The sequence below is a fragment of the Oncorhynchus mykiss genome, unplaced genomic scaffold, assembly GCF_013265735.2.
Source record: "Oncorhynchus mykiss isolate Arlee unplaced genomic scaffold, USDA_OmykA_1.1 un_scaffold_119, whole genome shotgun sequence".
Lineage (NCBI taxonomy): Eukaryota > Metazoa > Chordata > Actinopteri > Salmoniformes > Salmonidae > Oncorhynchus > Oncorhynchus mykiss.
In genome coordinates, this window is record NW_023493660.1 from 488,513 (window position 1) to 506,151 (window position 17,639).

The window sequence follows — 17,639 nt, forward strand, 5'->3', positions numbered from 1 at the left end:
CATGGACCAGTCCTCCTGTAGGAAAATAAACATGAATCTGACCATGGTCCAGTCCTCCTGTAGGACAATAAACATTAATCATTTACAGTAGTATTGCTATTTCTATTGTCAAAACAACCATGTTACATCTGGGACTGAGACAATACTAGAGAAGAGCAGATTCCATACAGGGCTTTATGTCATAATATACACCCAAACAGAAACATAGATGTTAAGAATTCACAGGTTTCACGTTGCGTCACTACATCGTGGAAAGTTCTTTGAGGTCCGACTGAGCGTTGTACTCAGTGCATTCTCAATTGGCGCTGATGAAGATTTAGTGACTTGGAAACACAAAGACACTTCTAAAGTGATGAATGTTCCATTGCCATTCTGGCTGGCAACGTCCTTATCCCTTGCTTGCCAGCTAGCCAACTACGGCTAAATTACCATCACGTCAAAAAGTACAGCCAGAATAACAGCAAAGTAGCCGCATTTTCATTGCTTAAGTTGTTTTCTAGTGACATTTATTTGGATACATCCATAACAATGAGCTAATGAGGTACGGTTTTGCCTGGCGTAGGAAATGTGGTCACTCGTCAGGACTGCTCACTCGTTGTTCAGAGGAGCTAGCCAACAACACAGCTAACACAATCACTTCAAACTGAAGCTGGAAAGACCACAAACTAGCTGCACTTCCTTTTGTTTTTTACCTTTTTTTCAATGGACATTTCTTTGTATATATCCAGAAAAGGTATACAAGCTGATTCATGGTTTGGACTGTCTGAGAAACGCTGCCTGCCTGTCTGTCTCGTCCCGACTCCCAACACATTACTATGGGACAGCTGGAGATCTAATATAAATATAGAAACAATGTTGAAAATGTCGGAGTGACAGACAGCAAGGTTTATACAAATCTCCGCTGTTAAAACTAAATGTTAGTCTAAATGAAATGTGAGATAACGTCTAGATGCTTTTTATAGTGGAGATAAAGGTTATAAATTGCCTGGCTGGGCTAATGAGACAGTGGATTGTGCAGTCAGATGGAACAGAGTAAATAGGCATTTTAATGTCATAGATTTAGCCGGTGGTAACTTGTGGAATAGACGCCGGCTGGAATGCTGATTTAACCAATCAGCCTTCAGGATTAGACCCACCCGTTGTATAATGTAGTACAGTGTATATCTAACCTTAGTCCTGGCGTCTATCGTGCCTCCCCTCTCCAGCAGAACTTTCACCATGTTGCCATTCCCTCTCTTAGAAGCCACATGCAGCGGTGTGATGTCATTCTGAGGAGGGGAGACACAACATCAAGTCATAAATACAGTACAGTCATTATTTCCATCAGATTAGACATTAAGACAATACCCACACATACAGTATAGTCATTATTTCCATCAGATTAGACATTAAGACAATACCCACACATACAGCACTTTGAATGACACTAACAGCAGGTTATCAGTGGTATGTTCTGAGTGTATTGTAAACAGCTACACCCTATGAAGATACCCTTAACACAACCTAAAGTACAGTATCACTGTCAGTTGTGTCTGCAGGACAGTCAGGTCTGAGGTAGTCTGTGGTACTGGGGTTAGTGAACTGTGTCAGCAGGACAGTCAGGTCTGAGGTAGTCTGTGGTACTGGGGTTAGTGAACTGTGTCTGCAGGATAGCAGGTCTGAGGTAGTCTGTGGTACTGGGGTTAGTGAACTGTGTCTGCAGGACAGTCAGGTCTGAGGTAGTCTGTGGTACTGGGGTTAGTGAACTGTGTCAGCAGGACAGTCAGGTCTGAGGTAGTCTGTGGTACTGGGGTTAGTGAACTGTGTCTGCAGGACAGTCAGGTCTGAGGTAGTCTGTGGTACTGGGGTTAGTGAACTGTGTCTGCAGGACAGTCAGGTCTGAGGTAGTCTGTGGTACTGGGGTTAGTGAACTGTGTCAGCAGGACAGTCAGGTCTGAGGTAGTCTGTGGTACTGGGGTTAGTGAACTGTGTCAGCAGGACAGTCAGGTCTGAGGTAGTCTGTGGTACTGGGGTTAGTGAACTGTGTCAGCAGGACAGTCAGGTCTGAGGTAGTCTGTGGTACTGGGGTTAGTGAACTGTGTCAGCAGGGCAGTCAGGTCTGTGGTACTGAGCTGAAGAACACCTCCCTCTAGTGACAGCTAATGGTATTCATATATCAGCTCAAACCAGCTCAAATCACGTGCTATGACAGAGTAAATGCACGATGTGCATCTATAAGCATCTATAGGCTCATATTTCATAGTGCAGGGATATGACCGACTGAGAGCCTTGGCAGGGTGTGTCCATGTGTAAGGGCCTTGGCAGGGTGAGTGCAGACTGACTCCAGCAGCTGTAGAATGATATCTGCAGGGGCTATGGGGTACTACCCTGCACATTCAGGTCCCAAAGCACATTCTAGACCTGGGCTGGATGGAAATCGGCCTGATGAGTCTTACCCTGGTCTTGTTTTAGAGGAGTCTTACCCTGGTCTTGTTTTAGAGGACTCTTACCCTGGTCTTGTTTTAGAGGACTCTTACCCTGGTCTTGTTTTAGAGGAGTCTTACCCTGGCCTAGTTTTAGAGGAGTCTTACCCAGGCCTTGTTTTAGAGGAGTCTTACCCTGGCCTTGCTTTAGAGGAGTCTTACCCTGGCCTTGTTTTAGAGGAGTCTTACCCTGGCCTTGCTTTAGAGGAGTCTTACCTACCCTGGTCTTGTTTTGCAGGAGTCTTACCCTGGACTTGTTTTAGAGGAGTCTTACCCTGGACTTGTTTTAGAGGAGTCTTACCCTGGTCTTGTTTTAGAGGACTCTTACCCTGGTCTTGTTTTAGAGGACTCTTACCCTGGTCTTGTTTTAGAGGAGTCTTACCCTGGTCTTGTTTTAGAGGACTCTTACCCTGGTCTTGTTTTAGAGGACTCTTACCCTGGTCTTGTTTTAGAGGACTCTTACCCTGGCCTAGTTTTAGAGGAGTCTTACCCAGGCCTTGTTTTAGAGGAGTCTTACCCTGGCCTTGCTTTAGAGGAGTCTTACCCTGGCCTTGTTTTAGAGGAGTCTTACCCTGGCCTTGCTTTAGAGGAGTCTTACCCTGGCCTTGTTTTAGAGGAGACTTACCTACCCTGGTCTTGTTTTAGAGGAGTCTTACCCTGGACTTGTTTTAGAGGAGTCTTACCCTGGACTTGTTTTAGAGGAGTCTTACCCTGGTCTTGTTTTAGAGGAGTCTTACCCTGGCCTTGTTTTAGAGGAGTCTTACCCTGACCTTGCTTTAGAAGAGTCTTACCCTGGCCTTGTTTTAGAGGAGTCTTGCCCTGGTCTTGTTTTAGAGGAGTCTTACCCTGGCCTTGTTGTAGAGGAGTCTTACCCTGGCCTTGTTTTAGAGGAGTCTTACCCTGGCCTTGCTTTAGAGGAGTCTTACCCTGGCCTTGTTTTAGAGGAGTCTTACCCTGGCCTTGCTTTAGAGGAGTCTTACCCTGGCCTTGTTTTAGAGGAGACTTACCTACCCTGGTCTTGTTTTGCAGGAGTCTTACCATGGCCTAGTTTTAGAGGAGTCTTACCCTGGACTTGTTTTAGAGGAGTCTTACCCTGGTCTTGTTTTAGAGGAGTCTTACCCTGGCCTTGTTTTAGAGGAGTCTTACCCTGGCATTGTTTTAGAGGAGTCTTACCCTGGCCTTGCTTTAGAGGAGTCTTACCCTGGCATTGTTTTAGAGGAGTCTTACCCTGGCCTTGCTTTAGAGGAGTCTTACCCTGGCCTAGTTTTAGAGGAGTCTTACCCTGGCCTTGCTTTAGATGAGTCTTACCCTGGCTTTGCTTTAGAGGAGTCTTACCCTGGCCTTGTTGTAGAGGAGTCTTACCCTGGCCTTGTTTTAGAGGAGTCTTACCCTGGCCTTGCTTTAGAGGAGTCTTACCCTGCCCTTGCTTTAGATGAGTCTTACCCTGGCTTTGCTTTAGAGGAGTCTTACCCTGGCCTACTTTTAGAGGAGTCTTACCCTGGCCTTGAAGTCCACGGCAGCGCCGCGGTTGAGGAGGAGCGTTGCCACGTTGATGTTGCCGTAGTGAGCAGCAATGTGCAGCGGAGTAAAGCCACTCTAGAAAACAGACACATCATGACATCAGCACTCAGTCACAACACAACCAATCAGAGCAGCCTCTCACACCGTCATAGCCAGATGGGACTGCTCTTTGATCAGACACACTGCAGACCCTTCCTGCAGCCCAATGATCTACTTCCTCCCAAAGTGTGCGCTTGTTCACTTCCCTTCACTGATTTTAAAGTAAATGACTGGAATATGAAATATGGTAGAAACGACCACTAGTCTATGGTTCCTCCATAGAGTTTCAGTTCATCAGTTGTGAACTTCAAGTTGTCTGAAGCAGATGTTGTACTTGACTATACACTACAGTAGTGCTGGGTGGAACTGTGATCTACAGTAGGCCTGTTAGCTGTGTTCGCTGTTGGGGAACAGAAAAAGCAGCATAGACACATTTAGAGTAGAGGACTGTTGATGCTGCAGCCATCACTAGGGCTTTCTGCTGACCGACACCTGCCTGCCTCAGGGTGCCTGGGTTAGAGTTCTCCTGCCTGGGTTAGAGTCATGCACAAGCCTGGGGATGTTAAGGCAGAGACACCCACTGAGAGGGACTAGCTGGTGGACTGGGTCTCTGCTGCTGGAGGATAGCTTCCTTTATTCTTTATTTGGATCCACATTAGCTGGCACCTTGGCAACCGCTAGTCTTCCTGGGGTCTAATGGTGTCTTACAGTACCTCATCACAGAACTCTGCCTGTGGCCAGGAGACAAACTTACAGCATCATCACCATCCCCAACTCTAACATCATGGCTAATCAGCTCTAACATCATGCTAACCAACTCTAAAATCATGTTAACCAACTTTAACATCATGTTAACCAGCTCTAACATCATGCTAACCAACTCTAACATCATGTTAACCAACTCTAACATCATGTTAACCAACTGTAACATCATGTTAACCAACTCTAACATCATGTTAACCAACTCTAACATCATGTTAACCAACTGTAACATCATGTTAACCAACTCTAACATCATGTTAACCAACTCTAACATCATGCTAACCAACTGTAACATCATGTTAACCAACTCTAACATCATGCTAACCAACTGTAACATCATGTTAACCAACTCCAACATCATGTTAACCAGCTCTAACCAACTCTAACATCATGCTAACCAACTCTAACATTGTGTTAACCAACTCTAACATCATGCTAACCAACTCTAACATCATGTTAACCAACTCTAACATCAAATCAAATCAAATTTTATTTGTCACATACACATGGTTAGCAGATGTTAATGCGAGTGTAGCAAAATGCTTGTGCTTCTAGTTCCGACAATGCATTAATAACCAACAAGTAATCTAACTAACAATTCCAAAACTACTGTCTTATACACAGTGTAAGGGGATAAAGAATATGTACATAAGGATATATGAATGAGTGATGGTACAGAGCAGCATAGGCAGGATACAGTAGATGGTATCGAGTACAGTATATACATGAGGTTAAAGTGGCTAGTGATACATGTATTACATAAGGATGCAGTCGATGATATAGAGTACAGTATATACGTATGCATATGAGATTAATAATGTAGGGTAAGTAACATTATATAAGGTAGCATTGTTTAAAGTGGCTAGTGATATATTTACATCATTTCCCATCAATTCCCATTATTAAAGTGGCTGGAGTTGAGTCAGTGTCAGTGTCAGGGTGTTGGCAGCAGCCACTCAATGTTAGTGGTGGCTGTTTAACAGTCTGATGGCCTTGAGATAGAAGCTGTTTTTCAGTCTCTCGGTCCCAGCTTTGATGCACCTGTACTGACCTCGCCTTCTGGATGATAGCGGATGCTGTCTGTGTGAGTGGACCAATTCAGTTTGTCTGTGATGTGAATGCCGAGGAACTTAAAACTTGCTACCCTCTCCACTACTGTTCCATCGATGTGGATCGGGGGGTGTTCCCTCTGCTGTTTCCTGAAGTCCACAATCATCTCCTTAGTTTTGTTGACGTTGAGTGTGAGGTTATTTTCCTGACACCACACTCCGAGGGCCCTCACCTCCTCCCTGTAGGCCGCCTCGTCGTTGTTGGTAATCAAGCCTACCACTGTTGTGTCGTCCGCAAACTTGATGATTGAGTTGGAGGCGTGCGTGGCCACGCAGTCGTGGGTGAACAGGGAGTACAGGAGAGGGCTCAGAACGCACCCTTGTGGGGCCCCAGTGTTGAGGATCAGCGGGGTGGAGATGTTGTTGCCTACCCTCACCACCTGGGGGCGGCCCGTCAGGAAGTCCAGTACCCAGTTGCACAGGGCGGGGTCGAGACCCAGGGTCTCGAGCTTGATGACGAGCTTGGAGGGTACTATGGTGTTGAATGCCGAGCTGTAGTCGATGAACAGCATTCTCACATAGGTATTCCTCTTGTCCAGATGGGTTAGGGCAGTGTGCAGTGTGGTTGAGATTGCATCGTCTGTGGACCTATTTGGGCGGTAAGCAAATTGGAGTGGGTCTAGGGTGTCGGGTAGGGTGGAGGTGATATGGTCCTTGACTAGTCTCTCAAAGCACTTCATGATGACGGAAGTGAGTGCTACGGGGCGGTAGTCGTTTAGCTCAGTTACCTTAGCTTTCTTGGGAACAGGAACAATGGTGGCCCTCTTGAAGCATGTGGGAACAGCAGACTGGTATAGGGATTGATTGAATATGTCCGTAAATACACCGGCCAGCTGGTCTGCGCATGCTCTGAGGGCGCGGCTGGGGATGCCGTCTGGGCCTGCAGCCTTGCGAGGGTTAACATGTTTAAATGTCTTACTCACCTCGGCTGCAGTGAAGGAGAGTCCGCATGTTTTCGTTGCCGCCCGTGTCAGTGGCACTGTATTGTCCTCAAAGCGGGCAAAAAAGTTATTTAGTCTGCCTGGGAGCAGGACGTCCTGGTCCGTGACTGGGCTGGATTTCTTCTTGTAGTCCGTGATTGACTGTAGACCCTGCCACATGCCTCTTGTGTCTGAGCCGTTGAATTGAGATTCTACTTTGTCTCTGTACTGACGCTTAGCTTGTTTGATAGCCTTGCGGAGGGAAAAGCTGCACTGTTTGTATTCGGTCATGTTACCAGTCACCTTGCCCTGATTAAAAGCAGTGGTTCGCGCTTTCAGTTTCACGCGAATGCTGCCATCAATCCACGGTTTCTGGTTAGGGAATGTTTTAATCGTTGCTATGGGAACGACATCTTCAACGCACGTTCTAATGAACTCGCACACCGAATCAGCGTATTCGTCAATATTGTATCTGACGCAATATGAAACATGTCCCAGTCCACGTGATGGAAGCAGTCTTGGAGTGTGGAGTCAGCTTGGTCGGACCAGCGTTGGACAGACCTCAGCGTGGGAGCCTCTTGTTTTAGTTTCTGTCTGTAGGCAGGGATCAACAAAATGGAGTCGTGGTCAGCTTTTCCGAAAGGAGGGCGGGGCAGGGCCTTATATGTGTCGCGGAAGTTAGAGTAACAATGATCCAAGGTTTTACCACCCCTGGTTGCGCAATCGATATGCTGATAAAATTTAGGGAGTCTTGTTTTCAGATTAGCCTTGTTAAAATCCCCAGCAACAATGAATGCAGCCTCCGGATAAATGGATTCCAGTTTGCAAAGAGTCAAATAAAGTTCGTTCAGAGCCATCGATGTGTCTGCTTGGGGGGGGGATATATACGGCTGTGATTGTAATCGAAGAGAATTCTCTTGGTAGATAATGCGGTCTACATTTGATTGTGAGGAATTCTAAATCAGGTGAACAGAAGGATTTCCTGTATGTTTCTTTCATCACACCATGTCTCGTTAGCCATAAGGCATACGCCCCCGCCCCTCTTCTTACCAGAAAGATGTTTGTTTCTGTCGGCGCGATGCGTGGAGAAACCCGCTGGCTGCACCGCCCCCGATAGCGTCTCTCCAGTGAGCCATGTTTCCGTGAAGCAAAGAACGTTACAGTCTCTGATGTCCCTCTGGAATGCTACCCTTGCTCGGATTTCATCAACCTTGTTGTCAAGAGACTGGACATTGGCGAGAAGGATGCTAGGGAGTGGTGCACGATGTGCCCGTCTCCGGAGTCTGACCAGAAGACCGCCTCGTTTCCCTCTTTTTCTGAGTCGTTTTTTTGGGTCGCTGCATGGGATCCATTCCGTTGTCCTGGGTGAAAGGCAGAACACAGGATCCGCGTCGCGAAAAACATATTCTTGGTCGTACTGATGGTGAGTTGACGCTGATCTTATATTCAGTAGTTCTTCTCGACTGTATGTAATGAAACCTAAGATGACCTGGGGTACTAATGTAAGAAATAACACGTAAAAAAACAAAACACTGCATAGTTTCCTAGGAACGCGAAGCGAGGCGGCCATCTCTGTCGGCGCCGGAAGCTCAGTTTTTTTGCTAACATCATGGCTAACCAACTCTAACATCATGCTAACCAACTCTAACATCATGTTAACCAAATCTAACATCATGCTAACCAAATCTAACATCATGCTAACCAACTCTAACATCATGTTAACCAGCTCTAACATCATGTTAACCAGCTCTAACCAACTTTAACATCATGTTAACCAACTCTAACATCATGTTAACCAGCTCTAACTAACTCTAACATCATGCTAACCAACTCTAACCAGCGCTAACATCATGCTAACCAGCTCTAACATTATGCTAACCAACTCTAACATCATACTAACAAACTCTAACCAACACTAACATCATACTAACCAGCTCTAACATCATGCTAACCAGCTCTAACATAATGCTAACCAGCTCTAACATCCTGCTAACCAACTCTAACATCATGTTAACCAACTCTATTCAACTGTAACATCATGCTAACCAACTCTAACTGACTAACATCATGCTAAGCAACTCTAACCGACTCTAACATTATGTTAGCCAACTCTAACATCATGCTAACCAATTCTAACATCATGTTAACCAACTGTACGTAGAGTGCCTAGACAGGCTTGTGTCGAGGCACAGATCTGGGTAAGGGTACCAAAAAATGTCAGCAGGATTGAAGGTCCCCAAGAACACACTGGCCTCCATTATCCTTGGAGGATTAAGTTAGAAATAGGTGTGAATTAAACAGGTAAGAAGGCTTTAAATACTTCTCTGTTTGTGATTTCAAAATTCTGATAAATATATTTTTTTTATAAAAACATTTAGGAACAGTCAGGGAAGGAGCAGGATGGCCAACGGACAGGGCTGCCGTGCTCTAGCTCTTAGGAAACTTTCCAGAATTTAGTTTTTTTATGTGTTATTTCTTACATTATTAGCCCAGGAAATGTTTGGTGTTATTACATACTGCCGGGAAGAACTTTTGGATATCAGAGCGGCGGTAATGCACTAGCATTACCAGCATTACAACCAGGAATACGACTTTCTGGGATCGGATCCTTTGATCATACCCTCCAGGGCAATTGAACTGATTACAGAGACTGTTCCAAAACACCGCCGGCGGAAAAGAGGTACTCGGAGTGCGACTCAGGTAGCCGACTCAGGTAGCCGTGCACACTGCTTCAGAGTATGTTACTCACTAGTGTTCAGTCTCTGGATAGTAAAGTTGATGAGCTCAGGGAGAGGATTTCCTTCCAGAGAGACATCAGGGATTGTAACGTACTCTTTCACGGAAACATGACTCTCTTGGGATATAATGTCTGAGTCCATTCAGCTAGTTGGGTTCTCAGTTCATCGCACAGACAGGACTAAATATCTCTCCGGGAAGAAGGGCGGGGGTGTATGTTTCATGATTCAATAATCATAGTGTAATTGTGATAACATACAGGAACTCAAGTCCTTTTGTTCACCCAACCTAGAATATCTCACAATCAAATGCCGACCGTATTACCTCCCAAGAGAATTCTCTTTGGTTATAGTCACAGCTGTGTATATTCCCCTCAAGCCGATACCACGACGGCCCTCAAAGAACTTCACTGGACTTTATGAATACTGGAAACCACATATCATGAGGCTGCATTTATTGTGGCTGGGGATTTTAACAAAGAAAATTTGAGGAAAACGTTACCGAAGTTCTATCAACACATTGACTGTAGTCCCTCTGCTAAAACACTCGACCACTGCTACTCCAACTTCCGGGATGCCTACAAGGCGCTCCCGGCCTTCCCTTCAGCAAATCTGATTACGACTCCATTTTGTTGCTCCCTTCCTATAGGCAGAAACACAAACAGGAAGTACCCATACTAAGGACTTTTCAACGCTGGTCTGACCAATTGTAATCCACGCTTCAAGATTGTTTTGATCACGCGTACTGGGATATGTTCAGGTAGTTTCCAAGAACAACATAGAATAATAAACTGATACGGTGACTGAGTTTATCAGGAAGTGTATAGGAGATGTTCTACCCACTGTGACTATTAAAACCTAGCTTAACCAGAAACCGTGGATATATGGCAGCATTTGCGCAAAACTGAAAGCGCGAACCATCGCATTTAACCATGACAAGGTGCCTGGGAATATAGAAACAGTGTAGTTATTTCCACCGTAAGGCAATCAAACAGGCAAAACGTCAGTATAGAGACAAAGTGGAGTCTCATTTCAACGGCTCAGACACGAGACGTATGTGGCAGGGTCTACAGACAATCACGGGAAAACCAGACACATCGCGGACACTGATGTCTTGCTTCCGGGACAAGCTAAACACCTTCGCCCGCTTTGAGGATAACACAGTGCCACTGACACGGCCCACTACAAAGAACTGTGGGCTCTCATTCTCCATGGCCTACATGAGTAAGACGTTTAAGCGTGTTAACACTCGTATGGCTGCCGGCCCAGACGGCATCCATAGCCGCGTCCTCAAAGCATGTGCAGACCAGCTGGCTGGAGTGTTTACGGGCATATTCAATCTCTCCCTATCCCAGTCTGTTGTCCCCACATGCTTCAAGATGTCCACCACCTTCTGTCATCATGAAGTGATTTGAGAGATAAGTCAAGGATCATATCACCTTTACCTTACCTGACACCCTAGACCCACTTCAATTTGCTTACCGCCCCAATAGATCCAAAGACGATCCAATCGCCACCACACTGCACACTGCCCTATCCCATCTGGACAAGAGGAATATCTATGTAAGAATGCTGTTCATTGACTACAGCTCAGCATTCAACACCATAGTACCCTCCAAGTTCATCATTAAGCTCAAGGCCCTGGGTCTGAACCCTGCCCTGTGCAACTGGGTCCTGGACTTACTGACAGGCTGCCCCCAGCTGGTGAATGTAGGAAACAACACCTCCTCATCGCTGATCCTCAACACAGGGGCCCCACAAAAGTATGCATGCTCAATCCCCACCTGTACTCCCTGTTCACCCATGACTGCGTGGCCACACACGCCTCCAACTCAATCATCAAGTTTGCAGACGACACAACAGTAGTAGGCCTGATTACCAACAATGACAAGACAGCCTACAGAGAGGAGGTGAGTTCACTCGGAGTGTGGTGTCAGGAAAACAACCTCCCACCAAACATCCACAAAACAAAGCGGCTGATCATGGACTTCAGGAAACAGCAGAGGGAGCAGCCCCCTATCCACATCGATGGATTGCAGTGGACAAGGTGGAAAGTTTTAAGTTCCTCGGCGTACACATCACTGACAAACTGAAATGGTCTACCCACACAGACAGTATGGTGAAGAAGGCGCAACAGCGCCTCTTCAACTTCAGGAGGCTGAAGAAATGTGGCTTGGCACCTAAAATCCTCACAAAATTTTACAGATGCACAATTGAGAGCATCCTGTCAGGCTGTATCACCGCCTGGTATGGCAACTGCACTGCCTGCAACCACAGGGCTCTCCAGAGGGTGGTGCGGCCTTCCCAGCGCATCACCGGGGGCAAGATACCTGCCCTCCAGGACACCTACAGCACCTGATGTCACAGGAAGGCCAAAAAGATCATCAAGGACAACAACCACCTGAGCCACTGCCTGTTCACCCTGCTATCATCCAGAAGGCGAGGTCAGTACAGGTGCATCAAAGCTGAGACCGAAAAAACTAACAAAACAGCTTCTATCTCAAGGCCATCACATTAGAGGCTGCTGCCTATATACATAGACTAGAAATCACGGAACACTAGTCACTTTAATAATGTTTACATATGTTGCATTACTCATCTCATATGTATATACTGTATTCTATCCTATTCTACTGTATCTTAGTCTATGTAGCTCTGACATTGCTCGTCCAAATATGTAAATATTCTTAATTCCATTCCTTTACTATAAATTGTGTGTATTGTTAGATATTACTTGTTAGATATTACTGCACTGTTGGAGCTAGAAACACAAGCATTACGCTACACCCGCCAGAACATCTGCTAAACACGTGTATGTGACATGTAACATTTTATTTGATGTTGCTATTTTTGGAGGGGGGGGATATCTTTTATTGACAAAATTAAATGTCAGTGGCCATTGGCGCTTCAAGTGTTAACCAACTCTAACATCATGCTAACCAAGTTCTTAAGGGTTTTATGAGACTGGATAAAGGAAGCCAGCCCCTCAGCTGTAGAGACCCTCAGTCCATGTTGTCAGTACATCGAGGTCAGAGGGCATGCTACTTTCTAGTCCCTTCTGGAAAGCATCAAGACAGACAGTAAATAAAATAACAGAAGAAGCAATGCAGGAACAGGGAGGAAAGATGAGGCAGCAGCAGTTAGCAGCAGGGTGTGAGGTGGTGGGCTGTGAGTGTTGAGTGTGTAGAGGAGATCCAAATATACCTCTGTGGTCCTATTCACCATCATCTAGGGAGAGCAACACCAGCGAGAGGTGAAGAGAGGAGAGAATGGGAGGTTAGTGCATCACAACGACACTATGGCTGCACCATGCTGTACGATGGTGGGAAGAGTCATGATAACAACATAACAGTCAGGATAACAGTCAGGTACACAACATTAACACCACAGACATGAACACAGTAACACAGGGTACTACTTTTGTCAGCATACTGATATTATAGAACATCTACAGAGTCAAATTATACTATAACAGTAACATCAGAACTCTGCTTCAAGTTCACACTTCAAGTTCACACTACATCTACAACAACCACAGTGAGGTGGTATCATATGAAGAAAGCTATATCTACTCAGGGTTTTCTAAAGCTAACCAGCTTCAGTTAGCTTCACATTCTAGGTCGGGCTTCGACGGTGGATATTGCTTGTCCGCCTGCTGCTAACTGTAGCAGGCTTGTAACTACGTGTGCATGTCACACATGGAGAGTCGAATGCAGAACTCTTCAGGCTTGTAACTACGTGTGCATGTCACACATGGAGAGTCGAATGCAGAACTCTTCAGGCTTGTAACTACGTGTGCATGTCACACATGGAGAGTCGAACGCAGAACTCTTCATTGAGACGATGCTGAAACATCAATCCATGGGTGAGTGACACGTTTTCATTCTATGGTGTGAAATAGGCTTTCAGAAGAGACTCCTGAGGTGCTGACCTGTTGCACCCTCTACAACCACTGTGATTATTATTATTATCTGACCCTGCTGGTCATCTATGAACATTTGAACATCTTGGCCATGTGCTGTTATAATCTCCACCCGGCACAGCCAGAAGAGTACTGGCCACCCCTCATAGCCTGGTTCCACTCTAGGTTTCTTCCTAGGTTTTGGCCTTTCTAGGGTGTTTTTCCAAGCCACCGTGCTTCTACATCTGCATTGCTTCCTGTTTGGGGTTTTAGGCTGGGTTTCTGTACAGCACTTTGAAATATCAGCCGATGTAAGAAGGGCTTTATAAATACATTTGATTGATTTTATATTGTTTTCTTCCTCAAATGAAGGGGATGATGACGCAATCTTTGCGAGAAGGAGGGAATCTGATTTAGCTCAGACACTTCATTCAGGATAAATGGAGCTAGCCCTAAGTTAGCCTGCCCTGGAGCAGGTTAGTTCTGAATGCAGGATAGTGGAGTTAGCCCTGAGTTAGCCTTCCCTGGAGCAGGTTAGCCCTGAGTTAGCCTGCCCTGGAGAAGGTTAGTTCTGAATGCAGGATAGTGGAGTTAGCCCTGAGTTAGCCTGCCCTGGAGCAGGTTAGTTCTGAATGCAGGATAGTGGAGTTAGCCCTGAGTTAGTCTGCCCTGGAGCAGGTTAGTTCTGAATGCAGGATAGTGGAGTTAGCCTGCCCTGGAGCAGGTTAGTTCTGAATGCAGGATAGTGGAGTTAGCCCTGAGTTAGCCTGCCCTGGAGCAGGTTAGTTCTGAATGCAGGATAGTGGAGTTAGCCCTGAGTTAGCCTGCCCTGGAGCAGGTTAGTTCTGAATGCAAGATAGTGGAGTTAACCCTGAGTTAGCCTGCCCTGGAGCAGGTTAGCCTTGAGTTAGCCTGCCCTGGAGCAGGTTAGTTCTGAATGCAGGATAGTGGAGTTAGCCCTGAGTTAGCCTGCCCTGGAGCAGGTTAGTTCTGAATGCAGGATAGTGGAGTTAGCGCTGAGTTAGCCTGCCCTGGAGAAGGTTAGTTCTGAATGCAGGATAGTGGAGTTAGCCCTGAGTTAGCCTGCCCTGGAGCAGGTTAGTTCTGAATGCAAGATAGTGGAGTTAACCCTGAGTTAGCCTGCCCTGGAGCAGGTTAGCCCTGAGTTAGCCTGCCCTGGAGCAGGTTAGCCCTGAGTTAGCCTGCCCTGGAGCAGGTTAGTTCTGAATGCATGATAATGGAGTTAGCCCTGAGTTAGCCTGCTCTGGAGCAGGTTAGTTCTGAATGCAGGATAGTGGAGTTAGCCCTGAGTTAGCCTGCCCTGGAACAGGTTAGTTCTGAACGCAGGATAGTGGAGTTAGCCCTGAGTTAGCCTGCCCTGGAGCAGGTTAGTTCTGAATGCAGGATAGTGGAGTTAGCCCTGAGTTAGCCTGCCCTGGAGCAGGTTAGTTCTGAGTTACCTGGCTAACTCCTTAAACCTGATTCCTAGGATAGCCCTGTGATCAGAGTGCAGATAAAGGACTAGTGATTGGTGCGCTGTCTGTGTGGTACCTTGGACTCGACATCTGCGTTGTGGTCGATCTGGAGCAGCAGGGCAGCAGCCTTGGTGTCGTCCTTCCGTGCGGCGATGTGGAGCGCCGGGAGCCGAACCTTTCCTTTAGTGTCATTCTCTAGGAGCAGAGAGACCACCTGTTCATGTCCCTGCTGCAACGCCACCGCCAGGGGCGTGAAGCCATCCTACAGGAGAGATAACAGTCACTATATATACTATACCATACTGCAACACCACCGCCAGGGGCGTGAAGCCATCCTACAGGAGAGAAAACAGTCACTATATATACTATAACACCACCGCCAGGGGGTGAAGCCATCCTACAGGAGAGATAACAGTCACTATATATACTATACCATACTGCAACACCACCGCCAGGGGGTGAAGCCATCCTACAGGAGAGATAACAGTCACTATATATACTATACCATACTGCAACACCACCGCCAGGGGGTGAAGCCATCCTACAGTAGAGATAACAGTCACTATATATACTATACCATACTGCAACACCACCGCCAGGGGGTGAAGCCATCCTACAGGAGAGATAACAGTCACTATATATACTATACCATACTGCAACACCACCGCCAGGGGGTGAAGCCATCCTACAGGAGAGATAACAGTCACCATATATACTATACCATACTGCAACACCACCGCCAGGGGCGTGAAGCCATCCTACAGGAGAGATAACAGTCACTATATATACTATACCATACTGCAACACCACCGCCAGGGGGTGAAGCCATCCTACAGGAGAGATAACAGTCACCATATATACTATACCATACTGCAACACCACCGCCAGGGGCGTGAAGCCATCCTACAGGAGAGATAACAGTCACTATATATACTATACCATACTGCAACACCACCGCCAGGGGCGTGAAGCCATCCTACAGGAGAGATAACAGTCACTATATATACTACACCATACTGCAACACCACCGCCAGGGGCGTGAAGCCATCCTACAGGAGAGATAACAGTCACTATATATACTATACCATACTGCAACACCACCGCCAGGGGGTGAAGCCATCCTACAGGAGAGATAACAGTCACTATATATACTATACCATACTGCAACAACACCGCCAGGGGGTGAAGCCATCTTACAGGAGAGATAACAGTCACTATATATACTATACCATACTGCAACAACACCGCCAGGGGCGTGAAGCCATCCTACAGGAGAGATAACAGTCACTATATATACTATACCATACTGCAACACCACCGCCAGGGGGTGAAGCCATCCTACAGGAGAGATAACAGTCACTATATATACTATACCATACTGCAACACCACCGCCAGGGGGTGAAGCCATCCTACAGGAGAGATAACAGTCACTATATATACTATACCATACTGCAACAACACCGCCAGGGGCGTGAAGCCATCCTACAGGAGAGATAACAGTCACTATATATACTATACCATACTGCAATATTAACCCTGACCTCTGACCCCAACACTGTACGGTACTACCTCTTATAAGACTACCAGAACACTAGCAGCAGTGAGGGGCGTTGTCATCAGGGGCTGTTGCTGTGCAGTATCCTAACAATATTACACTGAACAAAAATAGAACCGCAACATGCAACAATGTCTACCATTTTACTGAGTGACAGATCATATGAGGAAATCAGCCAATTGAAGTAAATTCACTAGGCCCAAATCTATGGATATCACATGACTGAGCAGGGGTGCAGCCACTTGGCAGCCAGGCCCACCCACTGCGGAGACAGGCCCACCCACCGGGGAGACAGGCCCACCCACTGGGGAGACAGGCCCACCCACTGGGGAGACAGGCCCACCCACCGGGGAGACAGGCCTACCCACTGCGGAGACAGGCCCACCCATCGGGGAGACAGGCCCACCCACTGCGGAGACAGGCCCAGCCACTGGGGAGACAGGCCCAAACAATCAGAATGAGTTTTTCCCCACAAAAGGGCTTCATTACAGACAGAAACACTCAGCACGTATGGAACATTTGTGGGATTTTTCATTTCAGCTCATGAAACATGGGAACTACACTTTACAGATTGAGTGACTGACATCCTTGTTCATTCACTGTTTCAGTTGCCTCTCCTGCCCTCTCTAGTACCATGGTTTAATATCACTATTATACAGTACCATGGTTTAATACGACTATTATACAGTACCATAGTGTAATATCACTATTATACAGTACCATAGTGTAATATCACTATTATACAGTACCATAGTGTAATACCACTATTATACAGTACCATGGTTTAATACCACTATTATACAGCCCCCCATGCCCTGTGTAGTGAGTTAGTATGAAGAGTAGAAGGGTTATAGGGTCGGTCTAGAATACTGACCTCTGTAGCGATGCCCTGTGTGGAGCCATGTTCCAGCAGGTATCTGACCACCTTCTGATGATTCTCCTGAGCAGCCATGTACAGAGGAGTGAAGCCATTCTACAGGAGACACAAGACATACTGATTAGTCAGTAATACAGACAACACAGCCATTACAACAGTACATTATTATAGTAATACAGACAACACAGCCATTACTACAGTACATTATTATAGTAATACAGACAACACAGCCATTACTACTGTACATTATTATAGTAATACAGACAACACAGCCATTACTAC